Source organism: Phodopus roborovskii, unplaced genomic scaffold, assembly GCF_943737965.1.
Source record: "Phodopus roborovskii unplaced genomic scaffold, PHOROB, whole genome shotgun sequence".
Classification (NCBI taxonomy): Eukaryota; Metazoa; Chordata; class Mammalia; order Rodentia; family Cricetidae; genus Phodopus; species Phodopus roborovskii.
The window spans coordinates 13,477,264-13,498,224 of record NW_026126407.1 but is presented as its reverse complement, the minus strand read 5'-3'; the positions used below and the strand labels follow the sequence as shown (position 1 = coordinate 13,498,224).

General features: G+C 43.1%; 1 non-coding gene across 1 annotated transcript; it reads left to right on the top strand.

Annotated features, from left to right (window-relative positions):
• Positions 1-304: 304 nt before the first annotated feature.
• On the top strand, positions 305-423 carry LOC127219860 (5S ribosomal RNA). The gene has a single exon (XR_007834293.1). It is a non-coding gene; the product is annotated as a 5S ribosomal RNA (ribosomal RNA).
• Positions 424-20,961: the final 20,538 nt, after the last annotated feature.

The following is a 20,961-nucleotide window of genomic DNA, read 5'->3' as shown; positions in this document are numbered from 1 at the left end:
ATTCCCGGGCTCTTCCTCAGACCTCCTTCCACAGGTCACTTCCGCCCATGGCTCCACCCCCTAATGGGTGTGGTCAGTGCCACAGAAGGAGACAAAGTATCTCACTACACGGGAACATTTCTCACTTAAACCACTACAGCCGTCCATTGCCACCACTGTCTGGTCTAACATTCTTGTGGCCATCAAAGCCTTGCAATGCATTCTTAGCTGACGGAGAGCCGAGAATATCAATACCACCCAGAAGTTTTGTTTGTTTTGATTTTCATTTTTTTTATATACAGAACATGAAAGAATGAGAGAATTAGTCTACGGCCATACCACCCTGAACGCGCTTGATCTCGTCTGATCTCGGAAGCTAAGCAGGGTCGGGCCTGGTTAGTACTTGGATGGGAGACTGCCTGGGAATACCGGGTGCTGTAGGCTTTTAAAATAAAAGAGAGAATGAGAGAATTAGAGACACACACACAGAGAGAGAGAGAGTATAAATTTAGTTGGATCTGGGAGGAGTTGGGGGAGGAAAAAGAATATGATTAAAATACATTGTGTGAAAAAGTTAATAAAAATAAAATTTAAAAAAGCTAAGGATGTCAACAGATATCTGAAACCAATTGCAGAGTTTCCCCCTTCACGGCTGTAACCTCCTAGGCCCCCTCCCCCACCGCCTTGAATGTATTTGATAAATACTTTGAGTTCTAACTTTGTTGTCATGTAGCCCCTTCCATTGTAGCACAGTATTTGAGGAAACACAGTATTCCTTTCTAAATTCCTCTGCAGTCTAACACAGCATTTGGGGAAACCCGAATCCATCTTCTTGGGCCATGGCTGTTCATACTAGGCTCCAGAATAAACTATCTCTTATTCCCTTCAGGCAAGACCTATGTTTTGCATTGAAACTGTTTACATGAAAGTTAGTAGAATTCTGATTTTCCATCTTGGTTACCCTCCTGGCAGGAGCTGTTCCCAGAAATATTTTTCTAGAAAAAAAAATGGCACTTGAATTTTCTGAAGGCATGGCTTATCTGGTGAACTCTCCCCGACATCATCATCCCTCTAATTTCACTTGGATCAGCCTGCTTCTGGAAGCTTCTGCTGAGTTCTATCCCCTAACCTTCTTTCGCCCAGAATTTAAAGGGACACTGATATTATAAATGTTCAAGAGAAACAGGCTTCTAAAAGAAATAACAAACTATGATATCAAATGCTGTAGAGACAGAGGGTGGGCTGGGGTGGGAGATGAAAAGGAAGCCATTGAATTCTGGCACTCAGTGGAATCTGCTGGATCTACCGCTACTGAGGAAGGGATGGCTCACTACATGGTTAAAGGGTGGAAGGGAGAGGGGAGACAAGACATCCAGGGGAGATAGCCAGGGCAAGACTTTGCCACCTCATCCTCCGGGAACCCACTATGGTCCTAAGTCCAAACCTGACTGTGCTGTGTGTGACTACTATCTCTCCTCCTTCTGCAAGAGGCTATCTGTGTGGAACAGTTGTATGCCACTGAGTCATAGAAGCTGCTCCCTTCCTACTAAAGTTTAAAGGAACCTGGAATTTTCCCTATCTTAACAAAAAACACTATATAAATGCTCACTTGTTTATATATGATTCCTGGAATTTTAAAGGACTGTAAAATAAACTGTCTCTGACCTCCTCTTCTGGAATTCCACACACCTCTTTTCATCTTGATTGGCTCCTTCCTATGTAACTCTCAAGGCAAATTCAGCACACAAACATAATTTATATTCAAATAAGCACAATATGTCTTGTCCTGTCCTGCCATTGTTATTTACCCAACCAAATAGAAGTCTCAAAAAGAGGACCAACACAGATATTCACTGCCAAGGAATTTAGAAAAGTTGAACTCTGAGAGAAGGATGATGGTCAAAGGTGTTTGACCTGGAACACACAGGAATCCTCTCCCAGTCTTTGGAATATCGCCCTGTTTCATTTTCTTGCCAGCACACAAAACAATAAGAACGTGTTTGCTTAGGGATGGAGAGATGGCTCAGTGGTTAAGAGCACTGCCTGCTCTTCCAAAGGTCCTGAGTTCAATTCCACATGTTGGCTCACAACCATCTGTAATGAGATCTGGTACCCTCTTCTGGCCTGCAGACACACATGCATGCAGAACACTGAGTACATAATAAACAAATCAGATGGCTGGTTTGTGAAGAGGTGTCACTTCACCACAGACCTAAAACAACATGGCCTATCAACCATGAGCCAGAATCTCTGAAACAAAGTTAACTTTTCCCTTAATATGTTGGTTATCTTAGGTAGTTTGCCACAGTGATGGGAAGCTGAATAACACACCAGTAGTTGCTCTGTTTACAGCAACTGTTGTAAACCTATCTGCTGTTAAACCTATCTACAAAGGTCTTAATTCAGGGCACCATGTTTTTGTTTTATTTTTAAAATTCTCATATGATTAATTTTTTTAAAAGGATGCCCAGTTATCTGGTCAACTTTTTTATTCTTTCCCTCTTAAAAAAAAATACTTATTTTTAATTTATATGTATGGTTCCTGTGTTTGGGTACCCCAGGGAAGCCAGAAGAGGGTGTCAGATACCTGGAAACTAGAGTTACAGGCAGTTGTCTACTGCCTGATGTGGGTGCTGGGACCCAAACTCAAGTCCTCTGGAGAAGCAGGAAGCACTCACTGCTGGTAGCTAAGCCGTCTCTCCAGCTCCTTTTTCTTTAATTTTTAAAATTAGTTATTTCAAAGTCCTTATCAGTTCATCCCCATACCTTAGTGGAAACTACATTTTACACACTCATCATATGTTCTTGCCCAGTAGCTTCAGATGTAAATAAAATTCCAATGTGAAGCTCCTGGGTTTCACAGAAGAGTTGAGAATTCCAAAAGACCTCCTGTCTCTTTACAAATTGGCCTAGGGGTTCCTTTGGAGACTAAAGGAATCACATAGGTCCTTAAACAAAGCAAGTGCATGCCAGGTTAATGTAGGAAGTCTGTATGAGAACATCCTGAGGGGTCATCTCAGGGCTCCCAGGAAGCTGTTTCAAACGGAAATAGACTGTGGTTTTACAGCAGCAGGTTATAAACCATCAGGGTTATAAACAGTATGCAGTGATCCTGGTGACCTCCTCCCTCCCTGCTGTCCATGCTCTTTGTCCAGTGTTTGCAAGTATAGATCCTGCTGTCTTCTCATCCAGGGCTTTATAGGACTTCTGATCTGGCTCAGGCTTTTCAATCTGTGGATGTGACTGTTGAATCTTGGCTTTCTAAACCTGGAAACAGTAATGGTTCGAATATTGCAAGGTAGGAATATTTCAAAAGTAGGCCTATATCATGTTACTTTCTTCTTGGTTGGTCTTTTTTGAGACAGAATCTCAAGCTGGCTTCAAGTTCACTATGTAGATAAAGATGACCTTGGACTAACTCCTCACCTCCACGTGCCTCTACCTCCTCCAATTCTGGGATTAAAGCCTCAGCCACCATACCCGGCTACTGTGTCACTTTTCTTCATGAAAAGTACGTACTCTGAGAGTGGTGACACAGTCTATAATTCCAGCATGGAGGAGGGATGGAAACTAAAAGAAAAGGGGATGCCATGAGTTCAAGGCCACCCTGAGCTACAGTGTGAAACCTTATCTCAGGAACGAATGAACAAGGGCATTTAAGTTATCAGAGCCTCTAAACTCTCACCCACTAGCTTCCTCCAGAAAGTTTATCTTTTTATGTAATAAATTATCCTTACTGCACACCTCCACACATCTGCTAATTCCTTGTTCTGGAACACAGGAACTGGAAGTCCCAGAAGTGGCCACCCGTCCTGCTCTCCAGTTGGTGAGGCATCTGGCCAGAGGGGACAATGTAAATGTTTAAGATCTCTCAAACTTTCTACTACATGGGTGCTAAGGAGAAGCCACAACAAACTGCACCCACAGGTGAGAGGAGGAGGGGAAGGGGGAGGGAGGGGAGGAAGGGGAGCAGGAGAAGAAGAGAGGGAAGCAGCTATGGGGGCTAAGGTCGTGTTCAATGATGGTGTATTTGTTTACCAGGTCAATAAAGCCTTAGGAAACTGAAGTTACCCCGTATCTTAGTTACTGTTCTATTGCTGTAAGGAGACACCGTGATGCAGACAACTTATAGAAGAAACCATTTAATTGGGGTCTTGCTTAGAGTTTAGAGAACTAGTTCATGATCATCATGGTGGGCAGCAGATGGGCATAGCACCGGAGTAGTAGCTGGGAACTTTACATCCTCATCTGCAGGGAGAGAGAGAGAGAGAGAGAGAGAGAGAGAGAGAGAGAGAGAGAGAGAGAGAGACTCAGTCTGGCATGGGTTTTTGAAACCTCAAAGCCCACTCCCAGTGATACACTTCCTCCAACAAGGCCACACCTCCTAACCCTTCCCAAAAAAATTTCCACTCCCTGGTGACTAAGCATTCAGATATATGAGCCTACAAGGGCCGCTCTCCTCCAAGCCAGCCACGCCCTGGCAATTCATTTTTCTTCTACTGCAGTAGAGTCTTGTTGCTCACACACTTAATTTATATGTATAAGATTATGATAAATCAGTTATCAGAGATTAGCAAATAAATATGATAAAACTGTTGATGGGTGCAAATAAACTTTGTAAGAATGTCTTGTACATCATTTGTGCTGGTTGCTTTTCTGTCAACTTGACACAAAGCTAGAAGTGTCTGGGAAGAGGGAACATGGAGAAGATGCCTCCATAAATTTGTCCTGTAGGCAAATCTGTGGGGTACTGTCTTGATTAATGATCGATGGGGGGGGCAGACCATTGTAGGTGGTGCCACCCTTGGGCAGGTGGTCCTGGATGGTATAGAGAGAAAACTAGGCAAGAGAGGAAGAGCAAGGCAGTAAGATGCTCTCCTCCATGGCCTCCGCTTCAGTTCCTGCCTCCTGACTTTCTTCGATGATGAGCTGTGAGGCAGAGCTGTAGGCAAAAGAAACCGTCCCCTCTCCAAGTTGCTTTCAATCACGCTGTTCAGCACAGTAACAGAAACCCCGACTGAGACAGTCCTGATAATTGTTTTTCAACATTAAGAACTTAAAGAAGTATGTCTCAGAAAGCCAACTTTGTAAGTAATGGGAGCTATATAAAGACATCCTTAAAGGAAAAGAAAGTAAGAACCGAAAGAAGTCTTAAGCACAGGAGAGCTGGAAAGACCAATATCAGTGTCTTCTGGATTCTGTAGTTACATAAAACTGGATACTCTGACATTAATGGGTGACATAAGCTGACATCAAGGCCAATTTTGACTGACTTCCCAATATATTCCCCACATAAGCTACAACTCTTAATAACTTAATAAAATCCTCCCAGGATGCTAAGCATTCATTTTCAGGGTAGACTATTTCATTGTGAACAACAACTCATAATTTAACTTTTACATGAGATAGAGCACAATTTCTTGATGGATGTGAGGAGACCTCCTGGGAATCTTTTGAACCGAGATTCCTGGTGTTCATTGCCCTGACTCAGCATGTTTCTGGAGAAAATGAACGCTGAGTCTGCCTTCTCCTCAAATCCTTCATTTTAATAGTATCCTTATGTTTGGGTCATCTGACCATAAGTGCTGAAGATGATCCAGAGCCCTGGAATTCTCCCGGGAGCTGCAAGCTACATCCTTGCTGCATACTCATTTCCATTCACCTCTATTCTAAGCTTTGACTAGGAAGAGAAATTTGACCTTTAAGAATCAGCATTGTTGTTTTAATGTATGCTGAAATCTGAAAATTTAAGGCCCATCTGGTTCTCTGTTAAATAGTTTGAGAGTGTTATACTGTCAAGACTAGATCTGCTGTGGCCAAAAGCTGTGGGTGCTATGACAACCCACTCATTCAGCCAATAAAGGTTTTCCAAGCACCTGCTCCACCCTAGATAATTGGAGACCTCTTGATCACACAGCAGACTTACAAGAAGCAAGGAGAGATGCAATGAAGAGAAACCCAGAGAGACAAGAGTGGAATTGTGGGCTCTACACCTGCAGATCCAACTAGCCACGGATAGAAAACATTTTTAAAACTAAATATTCTTGTCGTCATTCTCTAAGCAATACAGCATAACAACTATTTTTATAAAGATTTGTTTCCTTTTATGTGTATGAATGTTTTCCTGCATATATGTGTGTGTGGACCGTGTGCATGCCTGGTGCTCAAGAAAGACAGAAGAGGATGTCAGATCCCCAGGGACTGGAGTTATAGATGTTTGTGAACCACCTTGTGTGTGCTGGGAACTGAACACAGGTCCTCTGCCAGAGCAGCAAGCACCAATAACCACTCAGCCATTTTTTTTTCTAGCCGCTACTACAACTATTTACACTGCATTTACATTGGGTTGGGTACCTTAAGTATTTGAGATGTGACTTAATGTATATGGGAAGCCTGTGAATTACTTGCCAGTAATAAGACACTCTTAATAAGGAATGTGAGCATCCCAGATGCTCATTGCCCTGGGTTGTAAAGGTTCCTAGAGCCAGTCACTGATGGGTACTTCGGGACAACTGGGCTCTGGGGAAATCCGGAGAGATACATATGGGTACTCAGGAAGGACTTTTTATAAGCAGTGATATGAGATTTTCCCAGATAGTGGAGAAAAGCCAAAGCCATGGAAGGAAGGGGGGGCCCAGGCACAGGGACAGTGCGAGTGTGACCAGAGCCCCAAAGGAGGAGATGCGGTAGAGCCTAAAGACTGTTTACTTGTTTTCACACACCTAAGATCTTGCTTCCGATACTGCATAGAAAAGGTCTATGAGAGATGAGAGGACAGGAGTATAGACCAACAGAGGTAACATCTGTCCATAGACCAGAGCATCACTCACATCAATGAATAATGTGGCTAGACCTTAGATATTCAAATCTGAGCTAGAATGCAATTTACTCCCCTCTTGCACTTGGCTTTGGACAAGGTGCTCACCATGAATCTGTTAAACTAATTGCAATGCCACACATTTTTGGCGACTACCCATATGAAAAGGTGCAGGCCCCCCCTCACATCTTTGAAGGGCAGGTACAACATACAGTAATCCCACCCCAAAGAGGCAGGGAGTCACATAGAAAGAAAGTCACTCATACTGGACCTTATATTTCTTGTCTGGGAGCCCCTCACTTCTACTTAACACATAAACAAATAACCATGTTTCTTGGTATCACCAAAACCCTTTAAAGACACCAACAATGGCCAGGCTTGGAATCCCTGTATTCTGGAGATGGAGGCAGTGGGATCATAAATTGGACAACTTCCCAGGTCACAAAGAAAGCCCCCTCTCAAAACTGAAATACCCTATGAAGGACAGCGCTAGCCTACCAAGATCACTACTGCACGCTGGGGACACCATTCACATGCTATTTAAGTAGTTCAGCTATGCAGACACATACATAATGTTGAGGGCTGTGACTTGTGGCTCAGAGACCCTAACAGCCCCCCTACACACACACACACACACACACACACACACACACACACACACACACTGGAAAGAGCATACCCAAAAGAAACTAGGATTTAGGCCAACATCAAAATGACTTTGTGAGTGATGCCTTTCAGAAAGCTTTTTACAGAATTGCTAGTTAACTTGTTGAAGTTAACTAAAAAGAGCGAGGTAGGAAACACCTGGGTTCTCTGTGGACAGAAATAAATATAGCCATTAAATGAGCTGAAAAGCTGACAGATGGAGTGACAGGGCCTCTAAAAATGGATCATTGGTCCATTGCTCTGAAGAAGAAGAAAAGATTTTTACATCTCCAGAATCAATCATTTCCCCTCCAGCTCCCTGTGAACACATCTTGTTAACTCTTTCCCTATGTCAAGGCCAAAGCCAAGTCATTCCAAAGTCTGATTTTCAGTTCTCAGATTGTTACTGACTTGACTCCTCTGTGACTATTGAGTCAACAAGTCCCACAATAGCCATAACCAATGTTTGCTAGTTAACTCATCCAATGCACTTACTGTGAGTGGGGGGTCTCTCATTAGCGCCACGGATGAGAGAAAGGGGCACAGAAAACGTAAACTCATCCAAAGACAGACAACTAGGCAATATGGAAGAATACATCTGTTGGCTCCTGAGTCTGATCCCTTAACTACAATGCTACCCCTGAATTAAAAGCTCTTAAGACCAGGTAAGCCTTTAGAGAAGATCTGGTTCAATGTCAGCAAGTGGAATAGGAAAACAAAGACCAAAAAGACAAGGAGATTTCTTGGAAATCATGCACCAACTCTGTTCTTGTCCCCATTTCAATAAACGTCCCTTAAGGCAAGAGAGTGGAGGGATGCTATCAGGTCAGGTGGGAAAGGCCCCAAAGGCTGCGCAGATGGAGCATTAGTAAACCTTCTGTCAGGCCTAAAGCTTAAGCAAAAGTTGCGCAGGACCATGTTGTATACAACTCTAGTTTGGGCCCAACCCCAAATACCTCAAAAAGAAGCCCCCTGAACATCTACCTGGCCTTCCTGAGTGTGGCTACTAAGGGACCTGTCCATCACATACAAAGGATTATTTTAAGGTCCAGTCTCCTTGAACTTTTCAAGCTATAATTCCAACACTGGTACCCTGATCTACAGAATAGAATTCCCCCTGGTTTCCACCTTCCATCTTGTGATGTCATAGAGGATCTGTCTTTGTCCTTTACCACACCATCTACACTGGTTCTAGTCCTGATGTCATTCTTACCGAGAAATGTGAGGGTACAGGAATGACCTGAACAGCAGCACATTGTAGGTCATCATGCCCTCACACCAAGCATGCCTTTGGGGACATACAGAAAAGATCATGCAGATGAAAATGTAACCTATAGCACAAGGAAACATCCCCATACATGAGAAGGACAGTACATAATTAAGAGACAGAAAAACAAAAATGTATGACTCACATGAAGATTTGTAGTTCTCTCTTGCCTGGGTTTAAATCTGGTGTGTAAGGATCAGTGCTGATCACACTCAGCATTTTTTGGCCATGTTTGGCATGTTTTACCTGGGTTAACCTAAAGAGATCCTTTTCTGCACAATTCAGGGACCAGATTTGGTAGCGCATGCTCGAATCATGTTTCCCCACTAATGCAGGGATTGCATTCTTTGACTTAATTTGTTCAGAGTAAGATTCTAGAGATGCTCTTCTTTCATGGTACATTTAGCTAGAGATCCCAGGAGTGGGGGTTGAAGAACTGACATACTGGCAGAAACTTACCAAGAAATACATCAAGCCTGAGAAGTTTGTCCAATTTACATCCATCACTGCTGCTGAAGTTGCTCTTTCTTGTTGAAACTTTGTACATTGCCAGAAAAAAAAAAAAAAAAAAGAATAAAGAAAAGAGAGCTTGTGTGTGGCCCAGAATGCCTTTTCCCTAAAAGAACCATTTTAAGAATTACTCTGAATGTTATGGATTTGAATTCATGATATTAAGTGAAATAAGGCAGTCTCACAAAGGCAAGCATCACACTTTCTTTCACACATGGAATCTAGGGATGGGAAATGGCATGAGAGAAAAGGAGGCAGGTGTGAGGGATGTGAAAGTGGAAGACGGGATGAGAAAGGCAGAGGGACTCGCATGATCAAAGTACATTATATGCATGCATGGGATGCTATAATGAACCCCAATACCTGCTCTGCAGGACCAAGGTGCAGTTGCTGGAGCTGCTCCCTATGGTGATATATTGTTTAAGACTTATTAAAGCTTGCCTGAGGATTCAGAAAGCAAAGTCAGCCACAAGCTCTAGAGATCAGTAGCTGGTTGCACAAACCTTTAATCCCAGGAATCAGGAGATAAAGGCAGATGGATCTTTCTGAGTTCAAGGCCACCCAGGGATACATTAAAGTGAATCAGTCTAAAAGAGAACTAGAACTCACACCTTTAATCCCAGGACTCACGAGAGGTATATAAAACAGGAGCAGGGTGTTAGTATGGAACGTTCATTCTCCAGCCACACTGAGGAGAGGAGGGATTCATTTTCCAGTCACACTGAGGAGAGGAAGACATTCAGTCTCAGGATTCTCCAGCCACACTGAGCCCATTCAGCTGGCCTGCTACTTTGCTTTCTGAATCCTCAAGCAAGCTTTAGTAAGTCATAAATAATGTATCGCCACAGCTCCCACACTGGATGGGCAAAGCACTCAGGGCCTCAGTGAACACAGGAGGCAGGGGCTCTTTGGTATACCTCCTTCTTGAACAACTCTCTCTTTTCTCACCTACTCTTGTCTGCCACTCTAGAAAGTCTATTCACAGGCACATGGTTCCCCATCTCACATCAGAACCTCACATCCCCACCACCACACATGAACTTGGAGTCACTATTTCTTTCTCTGAATACTAAAAATATGCTTCTGAAAAATGCATGGACAAAAAGGGAAATTAAAAGGGAAGTCAGATGGTATTTTATATGAATTAAAACAGCGTAATAGAAGTTGTCAGATGCACTGGGGCAGCTCTTCGGGGACATTCATAACATTAAGTGCTTCTGATCCTTCAGTGGCTTCAGTGTCCACCTTAAGAGATGAAAAAGAGCCAGAGAGATGGCTCAGTGGTTAAGGGCACATGCTGCTCTTTCAGAAGCCCCAGGTTGGGTTCTCAGAACACACATGATGGCTTACAAGCAGCTATAACTCCAGTTCCAGAGGGTCCAACGCCCTCTTCTGGCTTCCATGGACATTGCACATATGTAGTGTACATACACACATACAGGCAAACACAGAGATAAAACAACAAAATTAGATGAATCTTCAAATACATTTTTAAAATCCCAGAATGGCAGTACCTTAAATCCCAGCACTCTGGAGGTTAAGTGGATCTCTGTGGGTTACATACAGTACAGCCAGAGTCACAGGCATTAATTAGTTCTAAGATAAGCAGAAAAATAAGTATCATGAAGATAGGAGCACAAGAGATACAATTGAAAAAAAAAATACTAAAGTCAAGGAAACCAAAAGGTGGTTTTGAAAGGTGCATAATATTTAGCTTATCTAGCCAAAGAGAAATGACACAAATTCCCAATACCAGGAGTGAAAGGTAATGTCATTATAGAGTAAACAGATTTCAAAGAATAATATTGACATTATCCCAGTGAGCTGAGCAACTTAGATGAACCATGTAAATCTCTGAAAGATGTGTGCTGTCAGAGCTCAACCTCAGTAAATGGGCTAATGAAGCAAACAGTTCTCAAGAGATGAAAAGCAAATGACCAATAAAAATGAGAAAATGCTCATCCTCACCTCGCTAGCCACAAAATAAAAGCTGCATGAATTTCATCTTACCCCAATCAGTATGAAAACCAACAATAAATTCTACTGAGAGCATGGACAGAAAGGAACCCTGTAAGACCCGCAGAGGGCATGGACCCTCATGCCCCGACTCAGGAAAGGCGTCCCCCCAAAATCACTCACAAGAAGCAGTCTTAATGCAAAAGCATGAAGTCTTTTATATTCCAGTGCACTGGGGTTCACAGCCATACTCCACATCGGGTAGAGTACTGGGAACCCTGGGTACAGGGTTCAGACAGCTTTTATAGGGTAACAACAAAGCCCATGCATCACAAACCAATCATCTCATAGCATCCAGTGCAGACCAATCAATTTGAACTATCCAAGCCTGCGCTTAGCCCAGGAAGTCCGCTTTCGCTAGGGCTTCTGGGTAGTATGACAAGGCTCATTTCCTGTTCATTCACTCACAGGTGCTGTCATAAACCACCCTGTCATAAACAGTCAAGAATGTGACCTTTTGCCTTCTCACTGCTAGGGGGCAGGGTCTAGGGAGAATTAGGCTAAATTTTTCCATCCTTACAATCCTATACACTAATGCTAGGGACATAAACTACTCCAGCCAGCATGGACCCAACATGGAGGTTTTGAAAAAGATGATAACATTATCCATTGTTATTATATGGCTCAGCTATACTAATCCCAGCTATTTGTCACAGGTACATGCGCACATCAGTGTTTTTTAACAGCTCTATTCACAACCATTTCTCTGTCTAGGGTTGGGACCCTATGAGATGTGTCCCTTTTATGTTAGCATATTTATTAGTGCTGTCCATGTTCAGGTCTTTTTTTTTTAGGCAGCCACGTTGATGAGATAGCATGAGTGCATAGCTTACCTGAGATTTCTAGCAGAGGTGATCTCCCAACAGATGTTCTGTTTCTTTGGCTCTTAGAAACTTTTTGCACCTTCTTCTGTGACGCATGATGATCCCCGAGCCTTAAGAGCAGGAACTATGCTATGGATGCATCAGTAGGGACTGGGCTCCATAACTCTGCATTTTGATAAGTTGTGGCTTTCGGTAATTGTCTTTGTTGCAAAAATAAGCTTTTTTGACGAAGGCTGAGTGAGAGTTACACTTTTCTATGGGTATAAAAATATATACTTAGACTGCAGTAAGGAATATATATATATATATATGTATGTATGTGTGTACATATATACATACATATATATATATATAATTAAAGAAAAAGAGGCCATAAATTTGAAGAAGATCAGTGGGAGAGATACATGAGGGAGGTTAGAGGGAGGAGAGAGAGGGAAGGGGCAAAGGATATAATTATATTTTAATTTATCAATAAAGTAATTATTAATAAAAATTACTGGTAAAATACTATTATTAACATTGATAATATGTCATTTGCGGGAAATGCATGCAAGTGGAAATAATTATATTAAGCAAATCAAGCCAGCCCCAGACAAATGTGTTTTCTCTTATTTGTGCTTTCTAGATTTTACATAATACACAGAACCATGCATACGGATGTAAAAGTAGAAGTGACACAGTCTAGAGGGACAAAGGGAACTAAGGGGGTAGGGGAGGAAAAGGAGAGAGTAGGGGATGTGGGGGAAAATATACTTGTATGAAAATAATAGATAATATGCTATTTTTTGATTCCTAAAGAAATATTGACTTTGTAGCTAAAAATCTTAATACAAAGAAAATTCTCAACCTGTATGGTATCACTGTCAAATTCTACCCATCATCCCATCATTCATGGTACAAATAACTACAATTCTACACAAAACTCTTTGGGAAAGCGAAGAGAATGATATATTTCGGAACTTATTCCATGGAGGTTCATTGCCCTGACAACAAAACCAGACACTGGAAACAGAAACAGACCAAGAACTTGTATGAGCTTAGATGCAAGTAGAATATCCAAATAAAAACTCAGAAAGTCAAGCCCAACAATATAAAAAGAGAAAGTATATGGTGGCCAAGTGGAATTTATTCCCGGAATGAGAGGCTGCTTCAAAATTCAAAAATAAACCCTTATAACTCATAAGCCTAACAGACTAGAAATGAAAAGTTATGATCATCTCAATACATGTAGGGGAAAAAATATCGGCCCAAATGCAAATACACTTCAATTAAAAAAATATATAGCTCCCAGAAAAACAAAACATAAAGGGAAACGTCCCAACCTGATTAGAATATCTACTAATAATATGACTAATACCATAAATCTCATGGAGGGTCTCTGGGGAAGAAGGCAGGAATACTTGCCCTTACTAATGCACAACACATACTAGAGTTTGTGGTGCAGCATGTCCAGTGCTTATATGCAACACAATATGACAAAGAAAGAAAAGCAGGCACATAGATCAGAAGGCAAAAGAGAAACCAATGCAGGGCACTGGTAGCACACGCCTTTAATCCTAGCACTCGAGAGGCAGAGGCAGGTGGGCAGGCGAATCTCTGTGAGTTCAAGGCCAGCCTGGTCTACAGACCAAGTTCCAGGACAGCCTCCAAAGCAATACACATAAATCCTGTCTCGGGATTATCTATGTGGAAACTACTTGGAGGTTTACACAAAAGCTACTAAAATATTAGTAAAGTCACAGGATAAAAGGTCAATAAGGTCAATAGACAACATCAATTATTTCTCATAGGATTAAATTCCAAAAATTAAAACTTTTAAAATAGCTCTTCACAGTACTATCAGTTAAGGATGTCTGACAAAAAGATGTGTAAAGCATCCATACTAATAAAACAAGACAAAACTTCCATACTTAGATACCTAGATAAAAAGACCTAACTCTTAGAAGAGATACCATGTCAATGGATTGGAAATCCACAGGTTGTTAGGGTGTTTTAGTAGAAGAATTATCTGTCGACTTTCTGTGCTGTCCTAACTATTTAGTGGCATCTCAAGTAAAATCATGGAAAGATTTTTTGTTGTTGTAGAAATCAGAAGTAGATTTTTCTATTTTTACTTGGAAATACAAAGGACCTAAAATGACCAAAATAACTTTTGAAAGAATAAAACTGGGAAACTCAAGTTGCCTGACCTCAATACTTTTATAAAGTTAAATAATCAAAACAGTGGCATTAATTTAAAGGTAGACAGCCATATCAGGGAGAGGGCATTATTTATATCAGTACATATTAAAATGGATTATAGATATAAAATTTCTATAAGAAAACATAGAGCCAGGTATAGTAGCTCATGCATTTAATTCCAGCACTTGGGAAGCAGAGGCATATAGATGTTTGTGAGTTCAAGGCCAGCCTGGTCTACATAGTGAGTTCTAGAATAGTCAGAGCTACATAGTGAGACCCTATCTCAAAAAAAAAAAAAAACTAGGAAATTGAACTAGGAAATTTTCTTAGACATGGTATGAAAAAGTATAACCTAAGGACAGAAAACATTGATAAGGTGGACTTCTTCAGAAATAAGTACCATTGAAAGATAATTCAAGAAAATGAAGGGGCTATATTTAGTATATGGAAATATAACTTGTATTTAGTATATATAAATGACTCTCAAAACTGAGTTCTGGGGGAATAAGTTCACAGATCTCCACTGTGTCCATTTTCTGTTGCTATAACAAATATCTGGACGAAAAAAGCAATTAAGGGAGAACAGGTTTGTGTTAGGTCACAGTTCCAGGTTACAGCAGGGGGCCACAGTGACAGAAGCTTGAAGCAGCTGGTCACTTCCCGGACAAGAGCAGAGAGGAATGGATATGTCCATGCTTAGTCCTCAGTTATTTCTCTATTCTCAGACAGCCCAGGGCCCGAAGCAGGGCACGGTGCTGCCCACTTTAAGGCTGGCTCTTCCCACATCAGTTACAGCGATGAAGACAACAGTCCATAGACATAGACTCAGGCCAGCCTCATCTAGACAATCCTCCCTGGGACTTCTCAGATGACTCAAGGTTGAGTGAAGCTGACAAAAGCTAATCATCACAAATGGGCTACCGGCCTGTGTTCTACAAGTTGAACTGGAAATCTTGCCACGTCTCATGTCTAAGGAACTGCTTAGTAAAGAGTGAGATGTGGCTGTGGGAATGGGGATTGAAAAGATTACAAAGGGCCAGGCAGTGGTGGTGCATGCCTTTAATCCCAGCACTTGGGAAGCAGAGGCAGACGGATCTCTGACTGATCCTCATTTTACATTGTTGCTTAGTCAGCATTTGAGGTCAGAACTCCATGCAACCTTCAGAGAAAACAGGTCTGGGTGACAGGAGGAGACTCCTGTTGAGGAATATCTAGAAAATATCTTAAAACACAGGCATTTTCTTGAGTAGGCAGCCAAGAGAGATAAAATGTAACTTGAGATATGGCTCAACACACAGTGTAGATGTACTTAATAGTGGATCTAGTTTGAAGACTTGCCTGCTGTGGGTCTAAGAGCTTGCTGATCTGGCTAACACAACCCAGACCTAACTGTAGTTAGAAAGAAATGGAAGCACCTTCAGATGACAGCTACAGGCAGTCAGTAGATGCTAAGAGAAGGAAAATCCATTTTCTTCAGGGATGAGCTCCCTAGTAGGCTATGTAATCCCAATCGATCACCCCTAAACATATGTGCATACAAGCATATATGGATTTAGTCTGGGTTTTGTGTGTTTGTGTGTGTGTGTGTGCATGTATGTAACAGTAATTTGTCTTGAATTGAGAAGAAAGGGAACACACAGGAGGCAAAGGGGTAATAATGGTATAAATACAGTATTTGGGTATCCCTGCCTAATCTGTGCTATAGCTTCTTTGTGAATTAAGTGACTTGCTATTTTCACAAGCACATGTGAGCCCTTATTTCAGTCCTTTAAATAAGAAGCCAAGAATCTGGAAACATCGGCTCAGACCCCAGCCATGGGTGATGTAATTGCTTCTGGCCTTTCCTGTTCATCAGCATGGAGAACAATTCACCTGTTAGAATCAAGAGCCGACCCCAGGGGCCAGGAGTTCTGTGTACTCATTCCAGCAAGAAGACACATCAGAAAAACTTGTCACTGGGCTTGCTACTTGATTAAATCCTTGATAAACTCTCTAAATCCCAGTTTTGCACCAAATTGGGGACCTGAGTGCAGACGTGAAAGGAATTAGGACATTTGGCAGGTTGTTTTCTGTATTTGTGACCTTGACTAGGATTTTTCCTGAGATGCAATTTGCTTTGATTCACTTTGATTCTTTGGCGGGATTGCTTGAGTGACATTGGCCTGCATTTACTGTAATTGACTGTGAACATCTGAGGCTCCCCTAGATAGTAGATACTGCTTCAGGCTGTGACAGTGTAATGGGACATGAAGTACAAGAGCTGCCGCCTTTAATTGACCTGTGTTGTAGCTGGAAAAGACAATGTCGTGGAAGTAACTAAGGTAATTTCAAACTTCAAGTATTAATAGTATAAATATATGGGTTACTTGACACAGGGCCAGGGGAAGTCAGTGTGCTCCTTGCTGAGACTAAACAGCCTCTCAGAATGTTGAACACTATCCCCAGGAGGGACCTACTTTCTACGGGGGGGGGGGGGGGGGCACTTGGCTGACAAAGCTCATAGGGCTATGAATTCCTTTGAGTGTCTGCCTAGGCAAAAGACCACAGTTTCTTATGGGAGTGGCTGGGAGAGTTAAGGCAGTGACATGGGTGAATACAATAGTTCCTAGCCAGCTTGTCATTTACTTATGTATTTATTGATTGACTGATAGATTTTTGGAACGTGTTCTGCAGACTATGCTGATCTGGAACTCAAAGACATCCACCTGTCTCTGCCCTGCCAAGTACTGGAATTGAAGGTGATTGCCACCAGGCCCAGGTTTAAAGTGGGCTCTTATGTACCCCAGGCTGGCCTAGAATTCACTGTATAGTTGAAGATGATGCTTCCTTTCATGGGGCTCAAGAGGAGGAGGAGCTGGGTTGCTAAGGAGTTCAATGATCGTGGTTCTCTGTTTTGATTGGTAGATTATGTCATGTTATCATTTTCCTACTTCCCATAACACACCTGATTTTAATCACACACATGCCCATGTATGCACAGTGGTGGGAGTTTTCTCTAAGTTTTTACTTGAGGACAGTTTGGCCTTGGTTCCCCAAGACCAATTCAGACTAGACAAGCCTTTCCATTCTTTCCTGATACATGAGGAATATATATGAACAGAAACTAAGTTCAGTCGTTGTTAGAATGGGAGAAATTTGTCCCACCATGTGGAGATGGGTGGACATGTAGCTCAGTTAGGTGGGCATCTGAGTTTGTCAGATGCATTGCTCAAAGAGGAGTCTATGTACAGGTAAAGGAGTTAGGCTGTCCATTGAATCATTGAGTGGTGTGGGTGTGTACATAATCCAAACCAAGTAGAATCCCAGGTTACTAACTTTCCCCTATGCTTGCCTGCCCTAATTGGGTTTGAAGTGTCGGGATTAGTTCAGAGAGGGCAGTGTTACTATTTTCAGTGACTCAGAGGAAGAACCTCAGAGCTACGATTACCTGAGATCAAATCCTGCCTCTTGCAAACTTCCTAGTATGTGACCTTAGGAGAATTAAACTCTCTGTTTCCACATCTGTAAAGCAGACTTAACAGTGCCAGCTTCAAATGATTATGAGGGTTAGCAGGATGGCTCAGTGGGTGGAGGTGCTTGCGGCCAAGGCCTGAAGACCTGGGTTCAGATCCTCGGACCCACGTGATGAAGGGAAAGAACTCCCAAAAGTTATCTCTTGACTACACACACGATGTAACTGATTTTGTCTTAAAAGGAGTATGAGTTAAACAGGTTAATATAATAATATGTTTAAGGGACGCCTTGGATTCTCTGGCTGTAAATACTGACCTGTCATCTCATAGGAAAGTAAACATATCTTCAGGGAGCTTGACTAACTTACTATCCCTCAAGACACAGCTCTGGCTCAATGCAGGTGACATCCTCTGATGGGATGTAGTCAATACACCACTGTCATGGTCCCCAGAACTGTCACTATGAAACTCTTAATATGTTCTCCACTCTGCTTCCCAGCTTTTTCCTCTGATCATCAGGACCCTTGTCATTCTGAAGGGACAAGACCCTCACCCAGCCCTCTGCTTTAGCAGTCATGACAGGCTGCAGAAAAGACCAAGCAAGATGCAGGCCCCTGACTCAGCAACTTGTGTTTGCCTGACCTTGACTGACCTCCTAGTCACTAGGAAGCCAGATACCTCCATGTGGCAAGGAACCAATCAGAAGTTAGCTGGCAGGCTCTGGATGTGCTTTACTTGTGCAGAGCATAGCAACTGCCCTGGGAGGGCTGTAGACCATAACAACCAGTTGACCAATCAACACAGGACAGGTCGTCCAAGCCCGGAAGTGCACCAATCCCGAGACTGTTGTGCACCCCTAGACACTCCCCTTGCTCTGCCCCCCCCCCCCCAAATCCCTGCTCCTTGGTTCTTCCAGGTCCTTCTTGCCCCATAGAAGAATGGAGGAACCGAGTTAAAACAGTTAACTCATTAAATAATGAAGACTCTGCTTTTGCATCGGATTTGGTCTCTTGGTGATTTGGGGATTCAGAATTTGGGCATAACAGTTTCTGGCACCAACTGTGTGACCTCCCTGCTCAAGACTTCCTCTAAAGGACAAGTACAGGAAAAAAGGGAAAAGCCTTACCAGATGGTGGCAGCAGCACGCGCCTTGAATCTCAGCACTTGGCAGGCAAAGGCAGGTGGATCTCTGTGAGTTCAAGGCCAGCTTGGTCTACAGTGTAAGTGCCAGGACAGCTGGAGTGTTGGAGGAAAAAAACCTCGAACCCGAGGACACCTTAGGAATGAGGCTGAATTATCAGCCTCGGACCGGTGACCCTGTCTCAGACAGCAGGCTAGACCCAGGCAGAGTATCAGGGCTCCTATGGGAAGGAAAAGCCTCTCTCCATATGGAGCTAGCTCTGCCTCTGCCTGGGCATCTGGCTCAAGGGTTTCCAGCCTCTCTCTGACCCTGGTTTACAAATTACTATGGGAGAGTCGTGACTGGAAAAACAATGCTCGGGTGGTCCGCTCTGCTACCTCCTCCAGTGAAGCTCGATGTCTGCAGCCTCAAGTCAGACACAGAGCTGCGGTGGTTTGAATGAGAATGGCCCCATAGGCTCATAGATTTGAGTGATCAGTTACCAGTCGGTGGACTGTTTAGGAAGGATTAGGAGGTGTGCCCTTGTTGGAGGAGGTGTGTCACTGCCGGTGGGCTTTGAGGTTTCAAAAGCCCAGGACAGCCCCAGTCTCTCTCTCTCTCTCTCTCTCTCTCTCTCTCTCTCTCTCTCTCTCTCTCTCTCTCTGTCTCTTTCCCTCCCCCTCTGCCTTCTATTTGTGGATCCAGTGTGAACTCTTAGCTGCTGCCCCTGCACCATGCCTGCCAGCCACCATGTTCCCCATCATGATGGCCATGGACTCACCCACCCTCTGATACTGTAAGCAAGCTCCCAACTAAGTGCTTTCTTTTCTAACTTGCCTTGGTCCTGGTGTCTCTTCCTGACAATAGACAACAGGCAAGGCTGTAACATGGTCCCACTGCTCCAATTTGGTAGAAAATGAAATCAGCCATTTCCTGTACTCCATTCTTACAAACTTTCCTACCAGCTCCATCTAGCAACCCCAGAAAGGGATTAGAGAGGGACCTTAGTTTTATTAAAAGATACCTACTCAGGTCCACGCATCACTGCCTCTTTTTAAACCCTGAAGTTGTTGATGAGTCTAGAGTAGATGCTCCAATATGTGGTGCATCAGAGAACGTTGCTAACACCTGGGACCCTCTCATAATCCTAGAGTCTGTTATCATTAGGAGAGAGACCCCCGTGCAGGCCTGAGTATAGCACAATTTCCAAGAGCAAAGAGTAGGCTGAGCTTGGTGTGGAAACCAACTGTTCTGAGGGCCAACAGAGGAGACGAAACCAGGCAGAGTAGGAAGAGTCCTAAACCCCTGTCATCTTGAGTAAATGACCAGCCACCACATCCACACTGCCCACATGAGGCAACTTAAGACCTGAAGAAACATGGGCTGCTGTTAAAATGTGAACACACAAGCCTGCTAGGGAACTTGTAGCCCTCATGGGTGGGGGTGGGCTGTCAGGCAGCTGGGTCTTCCAGCTTCTTGATCACGTTAGATCCATCTGGTAACTGTGGCTTAGATGAAAGGCAAATTGTCTTTCCCACTGGGGGAAAAGAAAGGATCCCATTCTTTCTGATGGAAAAGAAAAAAGCTGCAGGGACATGCAACAACCTACACTGTGGTATCGGGGAGACTGCATTCCTGTGGCCAGAAGTTATGAAGAAATATGCCATGAGAAAGGAAGCAGCTCCAGAGAGGCCGCCAATGAGCCGCTGCTGGCCCCAGGCCTGGGTCTCAGCTTTGCAGTGTTTTTATAGGGAGCTCTAGGGTGCTCCTAGCACAGGCAAGCACACAGAAACACAGGGGAGCACACGGTTCACCAGGCAGCCTCAGACTCACGGGCCCTCCAGAGAAGCAAAGAAGCCAGAGACTTCTCCTTCAGAAACAGCAAGTCAAAAGCACATGGTCCTTAGATCATGAAGGAGGAGGCTCGACGAGAGTACGAGACCAGTATGGGTTAAAGGCAGTGAGACTGTCTCAAAAATATACACAAATTTAAAATATTTTTAAATGAAGAAAAGGAAGGATGGAGACACAAATAATTTTAAGAGCTTTTTTTTTTCCTTTTAATTTCAGAAAGAACACAGGCAACTACTTTCTGATAGACAGCAACAAGAACGAATCCCTTCTCAAACTTCAGTAACTCAGGCAGCCAC